Genomic DNA, 20,105 nt, shown 5'->3' with positions numbered 1-20,105 from the left:
GTTTTCTGAGTCATCAGATACCATGCACCATCTTTTCTTGACAACCTTGTTATTTTTTCCACTATCCCCTTAGGGGACCTTGGGCAAATCACTTCAGTTTCTGGAGCCTCACTTTCTTTTCTGTTAAACAGGGACACACAAGTGAGAATCAAGCCAGGTAAGGTATATAGAAGTCCTCTAAAAATAAGAGGCGTCGTATAAACATTATGGAGGAAGACATTTTATGGTTTATTAAGTCCATAAGTACAAGCATCTCTTTAAGATTGGAAATACTCCTGTAGGAGGCATCCAAGCCTCAAGATAGACAATGATACCTGTGGTCATATTCAAAGGATGAGGATTATGTATTTCAAAGGCAGATAGACCAGAAGGCTGGAGAGTGACTTAACAACGGTGCTCACCTATAGAAAAGGCTAGACAGGATTACAGTCAACTCTTTCCATCTTCACTGATGACAGAATAAAAGAAAATGAGCATCAACAAGGGGGATTTCCAGTAGACATAAAATCTTTTTCTTTGAGTGAGGATTCTTAAACATTGAGTGCAGGGCTCAGTCTGCATGGAGTCTCCTCTCTGAAGGCCCATAGATGTGGTACTTAGTGAGGACATGAGAACCAGCACATGGGGTCAGATCAGGGGTTTGCTAGGACCAAGGAACTCTGTGTTGGAAAAGAAAGATAGCCCCCTTCCCATGCCAGAAAAGATCCGTTGCATTCCCAAACTGCCACGTTCACATCCACACTTTTCTTGAACAAATTTATGTTTTTAGCTTTTGCCAATTTACTGATTCACGTGTATCCTATTTCTAAACTAGCATTCTTGTTATTAAAGGGTTGTTGCATTTATAGGTTAGAAGCACAAACTTGGAATGGAAGAGCCTGGGTTCCCTTCTGGATTTTGCCCTCTTCCAGCTGTGCTGCTTTGGTTAATTAACTGATTGCTCTACATTGGTTTCCTTATCTGTAAAATGGAGATAATAAAAGTTCCTACCTTAGGGGTGGCTGTCAGCGTACCTGGTACAAAATAAATGGCCCAAAGTTGTAGCCAATATTATGCTAAAGCAACCTCCTCAGTTTCAAAGGGGTGCCTTTTAGATCTTGCACTTGGAGATCCGTTTGTTCTATTAGCTTGGAGTTTTAGATGCAACAGCTTTCTAGTCTGTGGTGTATTCCTTTTCATCTTAAAAAAAAATGTATTCTTGCAAGAAAATACATCTCCCTCCTTGTTTACTCTAGTTACCATTCTCTGAACTTTCTCAGACTCCATTACATCTGCCTTGAAGGGAAGTGACCTGGAATTGTCCAAGTGATGTCCTCCCTAAAGGGAGAAAGCTGGGCTGAATAATTTATTAAGGTACCTTCTGGCAAAATGAATCTCTGCAATGATTCTTAGGTTAAAGAATTTTTTTTTCAGCCTGCCTCAGTCTGTTAGCAGAGATCTCTTTATAACACTAGAGGTCACTGTTAAAGCAATATTTCAAAAGCCTAAGCCTTACATCAGCAATAAAATTGAGATAGAATCCTTCAGAGCACGATTATATGGATAGTTCGAGGGCAGCAGCTGGAATTTTGTCAAGTTCCTAAATTGAAATCCACTTCTAATCTCTTCTTGTTTCTCACCCTTAGAAAACAATTCCGCTTTCCCTGTGGTAGTAAGACCTCTACCTGGGAAGACCTGAGACTGAGAAGTCTGCTCTGGCTTGAACTGCTGACTTCCAAATCAACCTCTCCTGCCCTGACACAAGAGCCAGGACTACTTGTGTATTTGTGAGCATCTTCAACTCATTTCCATTTGTCAACACCCCCTGCTTGCACCTGCCACTCCAAACCTGTTCAACGGGAATCTGGGAATCCGCTTCCCAGACCCTCTGTCTCCTCCAATTTCACATCCAAAGAGACTCCCTTCTCAACTTTCTCACTAGTGATTAAGGCCAGATTCAGTCTGCAAATTAAGGCCCTCCATTCACCAAGTCCTGTTCATTTTATATCCTACCTGCCTTCTGAATATGTCTTTTTCTGTACAATCGGGATAACAACTGTATACTTTTCATAGTGCTATGGGGATAAATAAGGCTACCATTAGGCAGCAGCCAGGAGAATGCCTAGTCTTAGGCTACCCCTGTGCCACTATCACACCTTCCCCAGCAGCCATCTAGGGGGATCCCAGAACCTGTCCAGCTCCTGTCAAGATCTCTTGGTCTCTCCCAATCTGCCATGTGAGCCTCAGGACTGACTCACCATGTCCTCTATCCTCTAAGACCCAGGACTCTCAAGTGACCTCTCATCCTCAAGAGTCTAGTCCTTACCCTATTTCCTTTCTTTTTTTAAAGATTGTATTTATTTATTCATGAGAGACACAGAGAGAGAGGCAGAGACATAGGCAGAGGGAGAAGCAGGCTCCCTGCGGGGAACCCGATGTGGAACTCGATTCTAGGATGCTGGGATCATGACCTGAGCCAAAGGCAGACACTCAACCCCTGTGCCACCCAGGGTGCACGCGCCCCCCCCCCCTCCGTTTCCTGACCTCATCTGGCATTCCTCACCCGGTGTTCCTTTCCAACCCCTGCCCTCTGGAACTTGGGTCAGTCATCAGCAAAATCTTCCTTTCCCTCTATCACTTCTCTGAGTGTTCCTCTCACCTCCCCAACTGAAACTTGGCTCTGTCCCCTAGGGACGCTGCTTTCCCCGTGGCCCTGTGCAGTGGTGGCTGGATCTCTCCCCTGGGGTTGAGATGGGGGGATGGGGCTCCTCTTGTTCCTCCTTGCTGCCTCTAGACCACGCTCACGCAGCTTTGATGATCTTATCAACAGACTGTAACGATCTCCAGTTATTGTGACCACATTTTGATTATTTTAATCTGTCTCACCTTCACTTTCCCAGTATTACCCCATCTTGAGTCTTAGCTATCTCCAGGGACCCATGCATCAGCTTTCCAGCACCTTGACTTCTCTTCCAATGACCCTGTCCTCTACCCACCTGACCTCAGCTACTCATTCCCATGGCCTTACCCTAGACAAACGGTGTCCAAGAGAACTCCTGCCAAGAAAACACGGAAATGTTTTCTCTACTCTTTCTGATAGGGCCTCAGTCACAAGTGGTTACTGAATACTCAAAATGTGACTAGTGCAACTGAAGAAAACAAATTTTAAATTTTATTTAATGTTGAACTAATTTAAATGTAAAGCAACTCTCTGTGCTTGTGTTCTTGTGCTCTCCTGCTTGTATCCCTGAAGTTGGCTCCTAGCTAAGGCCAACTCACCCCTAGCGCCTTAGAGCCCACCCCTCTCACTGCTAAATTCTCCCTCCTTTCTTCATCAGTTTTTCCATTTCTACAAGGTCATTTCCATCAACCTGCAAACATGCTGTTATTTCTCCCATTTTAAGAAAAATCTCTCTTGACCCCAGCTCTACATCTGGCACTTTGTATTCCCCTCATTCTCTAGAGCAAAACTCCTTGAGAAAATGGTCCACACTCACAGACGTCAACTTCTTTCCTCTTGTGATTGCTTAAATCTCCACTCAGAAACTGCTCTTAACACAGTACCTGTGACCCCATTTGCTAAACCCAGTAATTATTTCCCAGTCCTCATCTAACCTAATGATCAGCAGCATTGTAGGCTTGCTTGACACTCTTCCTTGGAACACTTTCTTCACTCGGTTCCAGGACAGCACACTTGCCTGGTTTTCTTCCCACCTTGCTGGCTGCTCCATCTTCATCTCCTATAATAGCTTCTTCTTCCTCAACTCTACAACCTCTGAATATCAGCATGCCCAAGGTTTTGTCCTTGGACTTCTTCTTTTTTCTGTTATTCACTCCTTAGCTGATCTCACCTAGTCTCATAGCTTTGGACATCACCTACATTCTGATCATCCTTGTGTTTTTCTCTCTAATGCAGACCACTCCTCTGAAGTCCAGCCCAAATTATCTAACTGCCAGCTTGACATCTCTAACCTAACAGGTCCCAAACTGAACTCCTGATATCCACCTCCTTGCAAAAGTCACTTGCTCTTCCTAAAGTGTTCTCCATGTCAGTTAAGGGCAATTCCATTTATTTTTCAGCTGCTCAGCCAAAATCATTAGAAATATCTTTGGCCTTCTCTCTCTCTGTCTCTCTCTCTCTCTCTCTCTCTCTCCATGGATCATACATATGCACACACACACTGTACCTGATCCATCAGCAAATTTTATTGACTTTATCTTCAAATTATTTTTTTAAAGATTTTATTTATTATTTGAGAGAGAGAGAGAGAACAGGAGTTGGGAGGAGGGGCAGAGGGAGAGAGAGAACCAGACTGCCCGCTGAGCAGGGAGCCCAACTTGGGGCTCGATCCGGAGATTCCGGGATCATGACTTGAGCCGAAGTCAGACGCTCAACCAACTGAACCACCTAGATGCCCAAATTATAACCAGAAACTGATTGCCTCTCACCACTTGCATTGCAACTGCTTTGTTCTCAGCCGTCGTCCTCTCTCTCCTAGATCCCAGCACTGGTGATTTCTCTGATCCTGCCCTTGTCCCCTGCAATCTGGGATGATCCTGGTAACATTTAAGTTCCATCATGTCACTCTTCTGCTCAGGATGCTCCAAAGTCCTAATTATAGCTTTCAAGGTCCAATGAGATTAGGGCCCTATTATTGATTTTACCAAGTCTTTAATTTCTCTTTCCTTCCTTCACTTGAGACTTGCCAGACCAACCTTCCCACTGCTACTGGAAATGACCATATATGCTCCTGCCTCTGGGACTTTGCACGTGCTATTCACTCTGCATGGAGGCTCTTCCCCGAGATCTCTGTGGCTAGGTCCCTCATTTCTTCAAGTCTATTCAAATCTCACCTTTTATTGAGGCCTCTCCTGGCTCTGCCATCTAAATTTTTTACAACCCTCTTCAGCACTGTGTTTCTTTTCCTGTAGCATTTTTTTTCCTCCTTAGCTCTTAGCTCTATCTAACATGCTACTAAATTTTATTTATTTAGCCTGTTTATTGTCTGTCTCCCCCGGTAGAATGTAAGCTCTATGAAAGCAAGGATTTTTGTTGGTTTTATTCACTGCTGTATCTGGATCTCTGTCTGGGATATAGTAGGTACTCAAATATTTACTGAGTGAATTAATAAAATAATCCACATCATGCTCTTAGAACTGTGCCTGGCATATAGCAATAGTTTTATGAATCTTCACTGGTATTTTTATTGCTGTAACCGTCATCTTTTTCATCCCTGCAGCTGTCCCCTCAGACCCTCACTATCTCTTGCCTGACTAGCTCACTGGTCTCAAGAGTTGTCTTCCAGCCACCTTGAGACCAACCTACCCACTGTTTCCAGAGTTATGCTTCCTGAAAACAAATTCGATTTCTTTCATTCCTCTGTTTAAAAATGTTTTGGTGACTCTCCACTGCATTCAGATAAAGTCCTGGTACTGATGTCACAGACAAAGGGGCCACACGTGGCACATGCTCATCTCTCCAGGCCGCTTCCTCCACTCCCTCCTTACTTAAGAAACACAGCACACCACGCTGCTTCTCAACGCTGAGTCTCTCTGCCCTGCCCTTCCCTTCCCTTCTCGGCTGCCTCGTCAGCTCCTTGTCATCCCTTAAAATCCTCTTCGGGGCAACATCTCCTCCCCTGGAGTCGATTATTACCTCCTTTGTGCTCTTTGTCTCTCTTAGACATACATCCTTTAGGAGCTACATCGTATTATCTGTCTTTATGTGTTTTCTGCCCACTTTTTGAGTCTGATTTTCTCTTCTTCCTGTCTGCCTCTCTTACTTGGTGCAAACTGTTTATTCTCTCTCTCTCTTTATGATTTTATTTATTCATGAGAGACACACAGAGAGAGGCAGAGACCCAGGCAGAGGGAGAAGCAGGCTCCCTGCGGGGAGCCCGACATGGGACTCAATCCCGGGACCCCAGGATGGTGACCCCAGCCAACCACTGAGCCATCCAGGCATCCCTCTGTTTTCTCTTTGAGGTCTAGTGATTGTTGAGTTAAATTGACTCCATCCATATTTCCTAACCCACATTTGTGCACAGCCCTCTAGGATTTATGCTTTTTAGACTGGCTATAGACTACCACTCCATGAGGGAGAAAGGTTGTTACTCACGTCTCTGTACTTAGCATCTGGTTAATAGGAGGTGTGTCATCAACATTTCCTGAATGAATGCTTGAAAATTTGCACATTCCTCTGGAGAGTACAAGGCTAATTTGGGTGAGGATGTGTGAAGTCACACATTTTACTTGAAACTTTGAGGGGGAAAATATTAAAGAATCTAATGAGTATGTAACCTAAATAATATATTAAAACAAACACATTGTGAACAAGAATAAGAAATTCATTGGGATCCCTGGGTGGCTCAGCGGTTTGACACCTGCCTTCGGCCCAGGGCGTGATCCTGGAGTCCCAGGATCGAGTCCCATGTCTGGCTCCTTGCATGGGGCCTGTCTTCTGCCTGTGTCTCTGCCTCTCCCCCCACTCTCTCTGTGTGTCTCTTATGAATAAATGAATAAAATCTTTTAAAAAAAGAATATGAAATTCACAAGAACTTTAAAGAATAAACAGGATGCTTATTAGAAATTCTGAGCGTGTGGCCGGTCCCTCTGGGCTTCTTCTTCTGGTCCCTCAGAGGCGAGAGGTCATTCTCTTCTGGCTGCTGGTTGAGCTGCCTCAGTGGAAGATTTAGAAGGTCTACCTTCCACTCATGCCACTTTTCATTTTCCTTGTTCACATAAGCACCATTAGGAGGCTCTGTCTGGACGCCCAAACACCTCCCCACTGAACCTGTGCCCATTCAGTAATCGAGGCTTTCTTCTATTATCCTTCACCATCAAGTTCAAAACTCTAGATTCCATTCTTACTTCTCCCAAACAACACCCACTTAAGGAGGTGTTTGCTAATCTAAGATAACCTAACATCTTTTAAAAATTTATTTATTTATTTATTTATTTATTTATTTATTTATTTGAGAGAGTGAGAGAGAATGCGTGGGAAAGAGTAGGAGAGGGGGTGGGAGAGGGAGAGAATCTCAAGCAGACTCCACACTCACTGGACCCAGGACTTGATCTCACCACCCCAACATCATGACCTGAGCCAAAATCACAGGCCAGAGGCCAAACTGACTGAGCCACCCAGGCACCTAACCTAAGATAACCTAACATCTTATTCTCTTTCCTAATTGGAAACATCCTCAGGGATGCCTGGGTGGCTCAGTGGTTGAGCATCTGCTCAGGTCATGATCCTGGAGTTTTGGGATCGAGTCCCACATAGGCTTCCTGCTAGGAGCCTGCTTCTCCCTCTGCCTATGTCTCTGCCTCTCTCTGTGTGTCTCATGAATAAAGAAATAAAATCTTAAAAAAGAAAAAGAAACCTCTTTATGTGAGTCTTGGTAGAAGGCAGGACCCTGCGCATCACCACGTGATTTGATTGTCTATTTAGTGACCCAGCTGTTCTTAGTTTCTTGATCCTGGTCTTCCTGTTTGTCAATTCTTCAAATTACCTTGTATCCTTCCGACAAAATTATTTCCTGCTTAAGTTAACTAGATTTTTGTTGCTTTTAAGAACCCTGACACACACACACACACACACACACACACACACACACACACACATCTTGCCTTTTTTAAAAAACTAACATTGAATCATGGGGTGAGCACTATGCTAAGACTTTCCGCGCATGACTTACTTAATTCTCTTAACAACCTAATGGAAAATATAGTATCTGGATTCCGCACATGAACAAACAAACACAAACAGGCTAATTGCTTCGCCCAAGGTCACACCACTTATGAGTGCTAGAGGTAGGATTTAAACCTGGGAGTCTGATTCCCGAGCACCCCATGCTCATCACAATAATACCTTGCCTGACTCTCCTGAATTTAGCTCCGTCCTCAACCCTTATGTTCTCTGAAAGCTCAGTTCTCACTTCTTTCATGAAGCCTCACTGTCCACTCCAATACATACTGACAGTCCCCTTCTCAACTCCCATAGCACTCACTGCTGATGCCAAGCAATTCAACACTTGTCAATATACTGTGCTATTATTTCAATTCAATATACTGTGCTGTAATAAATTGTGGTATTATTCAGTAGCTTCATGTAGATTCATTTTTTCCTTCTCCATTCATTTCTGCTCCCCAGTGTAATCTAATCATGCTTCTGTATGCTGCTTTAGCGACAAAGAGTTAGGCTAGGATGCACATTGCCTAAGCTCCATCCACAGCATGGTAGGCCTGAATAAAGACTAGGTCCATTCTATCACACTCCAGCTGAATTTTCAGTACTTACAACTCAAATAGCAGACAGCATATAGGCTTCAGAGCCAGACCAGGCCAGTTCGTTCTAGTTCTGTCACATTATGACCCAAATAAGTGTTTATGGAGCCGAGTTCTTTGCTTGTACAAATGGAGAAAATACCTAAGACACATGGTTGTGAGCACTGAGTACTCAGAGGTAGGGGTGCCCAGCTGGCTCAGTCAGGAGAGCATGTGACTCTTAATCTCGAGGTTGTAAGTTGAAGCCCCACATTGGGTATAGAGATTACTTAAAAATAAGATATATTTTTAAAGTGCTCATGATAAAGCCTAAAGTGCTCAGTATGATTTTATGCTCTCCTCCCTTGCCACCTTCCCTCAACCAAGATGGCTCTTGAGAGACATCCAGGAATCATTTTGTTCTTAATTAAATCAAATAAAGCAGGGTTTCTCCACCCTGTTATTATTGAGACCCTAAGCTGCCTAATTCTGCATTGTGGGGAGCCGTTTTGTGTGTTGTAGCGAGCTTAGCAGCATCCCTGGCCATAACCTCTATCTACTAAATGCCAGCAGCATGCTCCTACCTTCCAGTCCTAACACCCAAAAATGTCTCCTGTGGAGGACAAAATCACACTGGTTAAGACCACTGAGATAAGGTTTATGAGGGCATTCTGTAGGACATTCAGCCTATACCAATGACATACTATCTAACAGTTTACATACAAATCCTTTACAACCAAGAATGACCTACTTGCAGCTTTAGGTAATTAGACCTAAACCTCAGGGATCAGGTAAGGGAAACAGAATTGACAGAGAGGCCTTTGCCTCTCCTTGAGGAAGGAAATTCCTTCTGACCTTTTGCCTACTCTGCCCCTGCCTCCTGTGACAGGATCAGTTGGGGCAGGAGATAGGAGGCTGGACCAAGCATACCCAGTTCCTGTATTGAGTAGTGTCAGAGCAGATAAAATGCCTTCAGGATTTGAGATGCTTTCCTCTTACCATTTGAAGTCAAGATACTAAAAAAAGTAGGAGGTGATCTTTTCTCCTATATGCAGAATGATGTAAAAGTCCTGTTCTTAGCCTGCTACTGTATCTTGTTAAATGTTGTTAAAAACCCTGACTTTATTAGTTATAATAAGTAATTAACATAGTTCATAGAGCACCTGATCAGACTTCCAAGGTGGGCATTTTGAAGAAAAAGGCAGCTTATAATATGATTGCTTTTTCTTGGGACTTAAAGACGTTTTTAATATTTCTGAATCCAGCTTAAAATTTTTATTAGGAAAAAAGATATTAATGTATAGTAAAGGTTTAACTATTTCTACATATAGCTACATTTGTCCATTTTCTAAAACAATGATTTTTTTCTCTTGTTTCTTTTTCCAGTGCAGAGAATTTTAGAATTTCGAAACTGAAAAATGCTTTTGAAGTTTTTAAGTTTTCAATCTTTTTTTTTAAGATTTTATTTACTTATTAATGAGAAAAAGAGAGAGGGGCAGAGACACGGGCAGAGGGAGAAGCAGGCTCCCCGCAGGGAGCCCAATGCAGGACTCAATCCTGGAACCCCAGGATCACATCCTGAGTGAAAGAGACGCTCAACTGCTAAGCCACCCAGGCGTCCCAAGTTTTCAATCTTTTTATATCATGGGTCCCTTTGGCATTCTTGTGATCCCTTCCAGAATAATTTTTTTAAAAGATTTTATTTATTTATTTATGAGAGAGAGAGAGAGAGAGAGAGAGAGAGAGAGAGAGGGAGAAGCAGGCTCCATGTTGTATGTAGCATGGGTCAGAATTTCCCTCCTTTTTATGCTTGAATAATATTCCATTTTGCTTACCATCCTTTTGCTTTATTTTTTTTTAAAGATTTTGTTTATTTATTCATGAGAGACGCACACAGAGAGGGAGAGAGAGAAAGAGGCAGAGGGAGAAGCAGGCTCCGTGCAGGGAGCCCGACATGGGACTCGATCCCAGAACCGCGGGGTCATGTCCTGGGCTGAAGGCAGATGCTCAACCACTGAGCCACCCAGGTGTCCCCATTCATTTGTTGATGAACATTTGGGTTTTTTCCACTTCTTGGATACTGTGAGTAATGCTGCTAGGAACACGGGTGTACACATACCTGTTTGAGTCCCTGCTTTCAATACTTTTAGGTATATACCCTAAAGTAAAGTTGCTGGATCATACAGTAATTCTTTTAACTGGACCTACCGTACTGTTTTCCATAACAGCTGCCGCATTTTACATTCTCACCAACAGTGCACAGGGATTCTGATTTTTCCACATCCTTGCCACACTTATTTTGTTTGTTTGTTTTGTTTTAAAGATTTTATTTATTTATTCATGAGAGACACAGAGAGAGAGGCAGAGACACAGGCAGAGGGAGAAGCAGGCTCCATGCAGGGAGCCTGATGTGGGACTCGATCCCAGGACCCCAGGATCACACTCTGAGCCAAAGGCAGATGCTCAACCACTGAGCCACCCAGACCCCCTGTTTTTGTTAAATAATAGCCATCATAATGGGTATAAGATGGAGTTTTCAACATATTTTTAAAAATAAATTTGTGGGATGCCCGGGTGGCTCAGCGGTTGGGCATCTGCCTTCAGCTCAGGGCGTGATCTTGGAGACCCAGAATCAAGTCACGCATCGGGCTCCCTGCATGGAGCCTGCTTCTCTCTCTGCCTGTGTCTCTGCTTCTCTCTCTGTGTCTCTCATGAATAAATAAATAAAATCTTTTTAAAAATGTGTAATATAGTAATGAATATATGCTGTTCATTAACATATTAATATTAAAAACTCGAAAAAAGTCTAACAATTATCATAGTTTCAAAGTAACAATGAGCCCAAGCAATATTTCAAGATACCTGCAACAATTGCCATATAATTTGAAGATACCTATGGTTTCTTTCTCTTTTTAAGGTTTTATTTATTTATCTGGCAGAGAGGGAGAGAGACAGCATGCACAAGCAGGGGGGAGTGGGAGGCAGAGGGAGAGGGAGAAACAGGCTCCCCACTGAGCAAGGAGCCCAATGTGGGGCTCGATCCTAGGACCGTGAGCCTAAGGCAGGTGTTTAACCAACTGGGCCTCCCGGGCACCCCATTATACGTATGGTTTCTGTTGGTGACAAAGCACAGCTAATAGAAGGCAAACACTACTGTGGTTTGTTGCCTACGTTCACAATGACAGAAAATGCCCATTTTCATTTAAAGGTTACTGGAAACTAAATGCACTATTTTCCCCCATATGAGTTTATAGACCCCAAATATTCCCTTTGAAAACCTTGGGGGGTTGTGGACCCCAGGTTAAGAATTATTGATACAGTTTCTTTGCCATTTGATAGGGGATGATAGTGAGGCCTCCAGGGGTGAAGTGATTTGACAAGAGTGACACAGTCACATAGTTAGCGGCAGAGCCGGGACTAGAACTCAGTTTCCCTGTTCCAGTCTCCCCATTCCTGTGTGCTCCTTATCATAGACATCCTATGCAAAATGATCCACAGGAGAGCCCTCTCTCTGTGCACAGAACCCTTTAGTTCATTCCTTTGCACATAGTAGGTTTTGTAAATAGTCAGAGGATGAATGGTGTATACTACAAGCACGAGAAACCAGAACTGTAATGCCATCAGCCCTTTTTGCTGAGAATCTTTGTGTGGGGCATTTTTTTCTATCCAGCAGCAACAATGAGCTAGAAAATACCATTTCAGCGGCACCTGGGTGGCTCAGTGGTTGAGTGTCTGCCTGTGGCTCAAGGCATGACACTGGAGTCCCGGGATCTAGTCCCGCATCGGGCTCCCCGCAGAGAGCCTGCTTCTCCCTCTGCCTGTGTCTCTGCCTCTCTCTCTGTGTCTCTCATGAATAAATAAAATCTTTTAAAAAAATTAAAAAAGAAATTACCACTTCATTTTCATAAATTAAGGAAAGGGATTAAAAGTTAAAGGTGTTATTTGCTTCCAACCTACATATGTAACAAACACTTTTTCCCCCCCCAAGTGAATTAGTGAAAGCCTGGTCTTTGAAAAAGTTATCTGACTAATACCTGAACATAGGTCTTAGAAAATAGTTTCAGATTTCAAACTATTTTTGGAAATATTGCTATCATTTAAATCATGTGTTTTAGAAACCATCTTGACAGCATATGTTACACATCTGTTCTTACCTGTTCAGTTTCTTAAGAAAGGGCTTGTCCCAGCCTGAAAGCAAAAGAGACAGAAGTAATGACCCAAAGAAGAAGAACCCAGTGAATTCAGCCTTAAGTTTCCTACGTGCTTTCTAGATCCTTGCTTACCATCTAAAGCAATTTGCTTAATCTTGCTAGTAGTTTTTAAGTTTGTTCTTAAAACTTACAATGAGTTGTGATGAAAGCTAGATGACGGTTCTTCTGAAGCAGGTGTCTATTGTTGGATGTGTTTAAATCGGTGACATTAGTCATTGTGTGACATGGGCTCTGCTGCACTTGGTTATCGAAAGCCTGTTTTTCTAGTCCATAGTGGGCTGGTTGATAGAACTAACTTTCTGTTTCTTTTTTTTTTTTTTTTAATTTTTATTTATTTATGATAGTCACAGAGAGAGAGAGAGAGAGACAGAGACACAGGCAGAGGGAGAAGCAGGCTCCATGCACCGGGAGCCTGACGTGGGATTCGATCCCGGGTCTCCAGGATCGTGCCCTGGGCCAAAGGCAGGCGCTAAACCACTGCGCCACCCAGGGATCCCATGTTTCTTTGATTCTGAGAGAAGCTACAGAAACTTTTAGGTTGTCTGTTTGTTTCAGTTTTATCTATCTGCCAACAGGACACTTACTTAGTCATTTGCCAAATAACTAGACTGGTATTTGTTCCTGGAAGGCAATCACCTCCATTTCTGATGCGTCTGTGCACTTGGCATGCCTAGTTTTTACCTGAGGCAAAGGGCCAACTCTCTTAAGAAGCTTTACCTGTGTCAAGGCCAAGGGATTGTTCTTTTTCTCTAAACAGATGGACTGTTCCCTAAAAAGATTTCAAACTCACTACCAGAGAGAAACATTGGAATAATTTGGCATAATTTTTATTTTATTTTCCTGGCTTTGGGGAATGATATATATAAAAAAACCCTTTAGACTTGCAAGCTTCTAGCTAGTTCCTTAGATACTTCCAGTGTGTGCTCTCTGACATCCAAATCATATTTGGTTCATAAATCCTATTTATATGACACGACATGTCCTATTTTTACTTTAAATATTTGACAACCTCAATGTGGTTTAAGATGAATAAATGCACACATTTCACAAGGCGGGGAAGCAACCTCGCAGGTTTGCCAACACCGCATGTGGTGCTGTGCTTTAGAAACCTGCTGTTTCTAAAACGTGTTTGACGGGAGTGCTCAGTCCATGGCATGGATCCAACTCCGGTTTTTAAGGTCCAGAATTATAATTTTATTTGATCTCCCAGACAGTTTTTTCCTTTCCTTTTTTTTTTCTTGGCGCCAGAATAGGCTAAAAATGATGAGAGAATGTGGCCCCAGATTCCTCTGTTTCCTGCCAAATCATCAGCATTCTAGGCAGGGCAGTGCAAATGTCCTGTGCATTTCAGAGAGAAGAACTTTAATAATAATAATAATCAGGCAGTGGGTTATGGCTAAACCTTAGGCGATTAATTCCAACAGGTTGTGAAGCCCCCTGGGGAGCTTGGTGAGGGGTCTTCCTGGCATTTTAACCTTCAGATCTTTGATTTCCTGTTTCTGATGAGAGAGTGCTGGGGATGACATTCCCCCTTCCCCAGCAATTCCTGCACCCTCCCCTCCCACACACATGTAGGAGGGCCCACCCAGGGAAAGGAAGGGTGAGCCCCAAATGCCATTGATCTGGAATGATTGGATAAGCAGGAAAGCTCCCCTCTTTCATCCTACTCCACCCCCCACGACCACCTCCTCCACTGATGTTTGCCATTCTAGCAATAGCGCTAGCCTCTCCCTTGACTTTCTTTGAAATGTCTCATGCTCCTGAGAAGCAGCAGCAGGACATTTGACCATCTGCATGACCGACATCACTGATTCCTTCACGCCTTTCCAGGGCAGCAGCTGCGGAACCAGGGAGCACTGGACCCTTGACGTTCTTGAGGCAAACGATCATTTTGATCATTTGCTCACATGTTGTCACTCGGTCAACAAATACCTGGTGAGTTTCTACTCTAGCTGCACTGTTCTAGGTGCTGGGGTACAGGGCTGTGGGGTGAATGAGAAAATATGGATCCCTACTCTAATGAGTTTGCATCCTAGTTGGGGAAGAAGCAAACAAATTAAAGGACAGGGTAAGTTCATATAGTGGTAAATTCTGCTATGATGGCTTAAAGTGGGATCTGTAAAGGGTACCCTGGGTTTGGAACCTGAAATTTAGGCTTTTAGCTCTGTCGCCTTGGCTGCCTGGCTAGGCATGCTGGTTCAAGGCTTTCCTCCTGTGGTTCCCTGTCTCAGAATGCTCTTGGCCCACATTTCCACATACCTGGTGCATAATCAAGCTCACATACCCCTATGTGTATATTAATATATTGTATGCACACACACACACATCTGAACCATCTGAAAATAAATCACAAGCATTCTGATGGTCTACCCCAAAATACTTAAGCACGTATCTCTTCAGAACAAGACAATTTCTCCACGTAACCAAGTAGGGATCCTGGGAATAATGGTCTTGGAACCTGAACCCCTCTGGTGCCATGCAGTGCAAGCAGCCGTGAAATAGTTCTAGAATGCTCCGGATGCATAGCCAAGGTCTTTGCAGTACTGCATCTGGGTGTTCAAGAGTCAGAAGAGGAGAGGTTTGTTGTGGAGGGATGTAATGTGTCTGTGTCCCATGGTGTTCCACAAAGAAGTCAGTGAGTTCTGGGGTTGGCAGTGCTCTGTTCTGTAGAGACACCTTTCCTTCGCCTGTATAAGGGATGAACATAATAAGTAGCCATCTTCCCATATAACTCTTGAGCATCACAGGTGGGACTGGCTGCCCAGCCCACACAGTCACAGGCTCTGACATCAGAGGGATATGATGCTCAGCTTCATGTTCTGCTATTGCCACCTTGAAATTCTTAATAATTTTGAATGAGGGACGCCGTGTCTTCATACCTGGGCTTCATACCTATTATGTAGCTGTTTCTGATCACAGGTCACAGGAATTTTAACAGTTAAGAAACTTATAGTATCAGCAGCTACTTATAAAGAACCTCAAGAACTTTAAAAAACTTTTAGAAATGGGAGATTTAGATCTATGCAGATTTCTTTGAATCTGAATTCTATGGGGATTCTGTTATTAGAGTGTGCTAGTGAGTATGATAGCACTTTGCAATGGCTGGCAGGCATTCTTCAGGTTGCTTCAGGCGAGGACGAGGTTCTGAAGGCCCATAGCACTTACCCACCTCAAGGCAACACTGGTAAAAGGCTTGAATGTGGCTCTGCCCGGACCAGCATCTCCATCCTTGGTCACACTAACAGGTAAAGATAACTTCTGTTTCATCATTCACTGATAATTGATGTCTGCTTTAAAAACTGCTAATCATTCTGGATCCAACCACCAATTTAAAGGAACTACAGAGTCCAGAGGAATACTGAACCACATCCCAGGAATGCTGTCTGCAAAATCCAGACTGGAAAACTCTTGGGATATACAGTTGATCCCTTCGTCAAATAAACTGCAAGACTTGAAAAAGAGAGAGAGTGAAAGAGAGACAGAGAGAGAGAGAGAAAGGGGGAATTTATGTTTTTTTTTTTTTTTTTTTAAAAAGGACACTGACCAATCACGATATATGGATCTTATTCGGATGCTGATTTAAAAGAAAAATTATAAATACACAATTAGGGAACAATTTGAAATTTGAATATTGATTATGTGCTCTTCAGGATTTATAGTTAATTATTTTAGCTGTGGCTATGGTGTTATGGTTGTTTTTTAAAAATCCTTGTCTTCTAGAGATACACACAGAGATATTTAGGGATAAAATGATGTGATGTGGGGATCCCTGGGTGGCGCAGCGGTTTGGCGCCTGCCTTTGGCCCAGGGCGCGATCCTGGAGACCCGGGATCGAATCCCACATCAGGCTCCCAGTGCATGGAGCCTGCTTCTCCCTCTGCCTGTGTCTCTGCCTCTCTCTCTCTCTCTCTGTGACTATCATAAAAAAAAAAAAAATGATGTGATGTTTGGAGGACATACAAACTCGGAGGTGGGTGGGATGAGGGCTCATTATACTATATTGCTTACTTTTGCGTGTATTCAAAATTCTTTGTAATGAAAACTAAAAATAAAGCCCATTGGTTAAAGTGGTATTGGATTATAACCTGAAGTATAAAATAAATATCTGTGAACCAGTAGTAATAGAAATAATTATATTTATATTGGGTGAATACATAGATAAATGAGAAGAAGAGACAAATGCAGAAGGACTCCAACAACTAATGTAGATACCCTAGCCTGGAGGAGAGGAACTCCCCGTTCTGTAAGTGTGACCTGGGCCTAGCGACTTTCCTCCTGAGACTGGTGTGGAAAGCACGGAGAGAAAGAGAGACTTTGCAGTGGAGAAAACTGACAAACACGACCTCAAGCCAGGCGACCAGGGCTCACGTCAGTAGTAGTAAGACATATCGGTAGCACTGCCCTTCCTAGGATGTGGTGAGAATGGCTCTTGGCCTCTGTGGTCTTCCTCCCCAAAACATATCAACCCAGTCTAATCAGGCAAACACAAATTGAGGGCCATTCTGCAAAAATATCTGACCCGTAATCCTCAAAACTCTCAAGGCCATCAAAAACAAGAAAAGTCTGCGAGGCTGCCACAACCCAGAGATGTGACAAGTAAATATAACATGGTATCCTGGTGGGGATCCTAGAACAGAAAATGGATATTAGGTGAAAACTAAGACAATGTAAATAATGTATGGACTTTAGTTGATAATGATGTGTTAGCATCAAGTCTCTAACTGTAAAAAATGTCCCATACTACTGTAAGATGTTAACGATAGGGGAAACTGGGTATATGGAAATTCTTTGTACTATCTTTACAAAAATTCCATAAATCTGAATTTAAAATAGTGTGTTGTTGGTGCAAGTTGGTTATTGAGTAGAGTATGGTAGTATGATAGGTTGAGCTTCTCACAATTTCTCATTTCTTCTTTTAATGTTCTTTTGCCCCCAGTCTTCTGCATTCCTTCACTAAAGACTGTTTGAAATATGTTTGTGAGAGAAGGAATTGAAATTGACTAAAAGTTGATATTTCTAGGCATTTCCTCTTGTCCTCCTGCTCCTTGAGGAGAAGCAGCAGGTTGGAGCTCACGTCAGAGATACTACTAGCGGTTTCCATCTCAGGGCTGCAGATAGATCTCAGGGGAGTGGAGGGAAGAGGAATGGGAAACTGTGATTAACACAATAATGTTTTCTAAAACTTCATGCGGATTGGGCCTCATCCCTCCTCCCCTGTCTCAGCAGAAGCTTCTTTCATTTATGCCTTTGTCACTTCAGGGGAAAAAAACACTTGCCTGGAGAACTCTCTTGAAAGGTTTTGGTAGTAATTGCAATGGAGAGGGCAGTAGAAATATGGTGAGGTTAGGGGATAAAGATAAATTAGGCAGAGAAAATCTTTTTCTTTTTAAAAAATTTTATTTATTTATTTATTCATGAGAGACAGAGAGAGACAGACAGACAGGCAGAGGGAGAAGCAGACTCCATGCAGGGAGCCCGAGTCTCCAGGATCACGTCCTGGGCTGAAGGTGGGGCTAAACTATTGAGCCACCCAGGCTGCACGAGAAAACCTTTTTCTTTACTTTAACTCAAAGTGGGGAGGGAGAAATATAAGAAGACTGAATTTGCAGGCTCTTTACCCACAAATGGGTCCATTTGCTTGACTGCTAGCTTTTTGCTCAGGCATTTAGGATGTAACTTGTTCATTCTGCACTTGGTAATGTTTGTCTAGCAAGATACTCTATGCCAACAGCGTGGGACTCTTATGAACTTAAATTATCTTTTTCTTAGTTCCAGTGGCTGCTGAGAAGATGCAGCTCAATACACCGAGTCTTCCTATCACTCAGCAAGAATGCCTGGTGGGACTTGGAAAACCTTTTTGTGAGGATCACAGCCAGGTAGAGGGGCAGTTCCCTGGGTGGAACTGCTTGTGCAGGAACAAGGTTTACCAAGCATCTACAAAGACAATTCTCTCTCTCTCTGTTCCTTTTTAAGAAAGGAAATGGAGTCCTTGGACCAGTTTTCCAACGCCTTTGGAAGCTCTGAGTATTTGTTTTTCTTAAACATATTCTTTGGAGAAGCCTGGAGAGGAAAGAAAAGTGGTCCAAGTGCACACAGATGGTAAACCCACAGCTCCCATCAACAGCAGCAAGAAATCATCTGGACTCAAGCAGGCCACCTCTGAGATAGGAAATGAAGCCTCGTGAGAATGAAGAATATAAGCTGAGTCAGAATGATAGGCTGCTCCCAGGAGACCCACAAAATGGCACTAAGTCCTGTCTTTCCCCAAGAGGAACATTTACAAAATGGCAGCAAAGTAGATATTGAGCTGGACAATCAATCAAGTCACGGGATATGTTGTTCTGATTTTCTGCACTTTTCCTCACTGGACCATAAAGTCATGAATGGACATTGTTTAGAAAGAACTGCAGGAGAATATAAGTGAATATTCACCCACTCTTGAGATAGAGAAATTCTTTCTAAATATGTCATTAAAATAGAACATAAGGAAAAAGATCAGTGATTTGACACAGTAAAAACTAAAAAATGTCTGTGTGTATTTTTAAAAACCCTCTAAATAACATTAAAAAGCAAATGGCCACCTTGAATAATGTTTCCAACATACCTTGCAGATATGAGATTTAAAATCTTAATATATAGATAAAATAAAAAGAAGACTCTAATAGGAAATAGTATGTAAATAAACAAATCTGCTATTTATAAAAGAAAAATTCAAATAAATAATTTTATGAAAAAAATTTCTATAAAACTGGTAAACAAAGGGAACCTGGGTGGCTCTATCAGTTAAGCATCTGACTCTTGATTTTGGCTCAGGTCATAATCTCAGGGTCATGAGATTGAGCCCTGCTTAGGGCTCACGTGCTGGGCATGAAGCCTGATTGAGATTTCTTCCTCTCTCCCTCTGCCTCTCCTTCCCTCTTTCTCTCTCTCAAACAAAAAAATAAATAAAAAGTTAAAAAGAAACAACAAGTAAACGAGTAAGTGTACATTAAAACAACCAACAACAACAACCATGAGGAATATTTTCTCCAAATAAGCCACAAAGAAAAAAATTACTAGCATTGGTAAGCATTCATAAAAAAAGCGCAGTATTTTCATATATGCAGAATATAACCTGGTATGTTCCTGAAATTTGGCAATACGTATCAAAAGCCTTAAAAGTAAATTTTCCCTTTGGCCTAGGAATTACCATAAAGAAATAATTGGCATGTTTACAAAAGTGTGCATTCGAGGATGTTCGACTCAGGATTGTGGATGATAGTGAAGCACCGACTGGGATGGGGTTCAGTAAATTACACTGTGGTATGATGAGTAAGTGGCTGAGCGCATTCATACCTTTGCTCCTCACTCAGTAACTTCTCTGTGCCTCAGTTTCCCCTTACTGGTAAACTGAGGATAATTTTATAGCATCTGCCTCATTAAGTCCCAGAATTAAATGGGTTGCTCTTGTGTAAGCCTGCTGACTCTATGTGCCAGCTGCTGTTATCATTACTTTTCTTTCCGTGATACTACACGGCCATTAACTATGTTGTAGACAACTTTGTAAATACCTAATTCGCGTATATATAGGCAAAGGAAGCACACCAAACAGACCAAATGTGAACGGTGCTGATTTCTGGGTGACCTTTATTTCTTCTTAATCGTTTTCAATAT

General features: G+C 42.6%; 1 protein-coding gene across 6 annotated transcripts in view; it reads left to right on the top strand.

Annotated features, from left to right (window-relative positions):
- Positions 1-19,039, top strand: part of TIGD4 (tigger transposable element derived 4) — a 49,321-nt gene extending 30,282 nt beyond the window's left edge. For all 6 annotated transcript variants that reach the window (XR_012006148.1, XR_012006147.1, XR_012006146.1 and 3 more), the window contains 3 exons: positions 1,626-1,766; positions 14,283-14,387; positions 18,228-19,039. The gene's annotated coding sequence lies outside the window, so the exon portion shown is untranslated. The remainder of the gene's footprint in view (positions 1-1,625; positions 1,767-14,282; positions 14,388-18,227) is intronic.
- The last annotated feature ends 1,066 nt before the right edge of the window (positions 19,040-20,105 follow it).

The sequence above is a fragment of the Canis lupus genome, chromosome 13 (assembly GCF_048164855.1).
Source record: "Canis lupus baileyi chromosome 13, mCanLup2.hap1, whole genome shotgun sequence".
Lineage (NCBI taxonomy): Eukaryota > Metazoa > Chordata > Mammalia > Carnivora > Canidae > Canis > Canis lupus.
The sequence above is the reverse complement of the archived record's forward strand: the minus strand, read 5'-3'. Positions and strand labels throughout refer to the sequence as shown.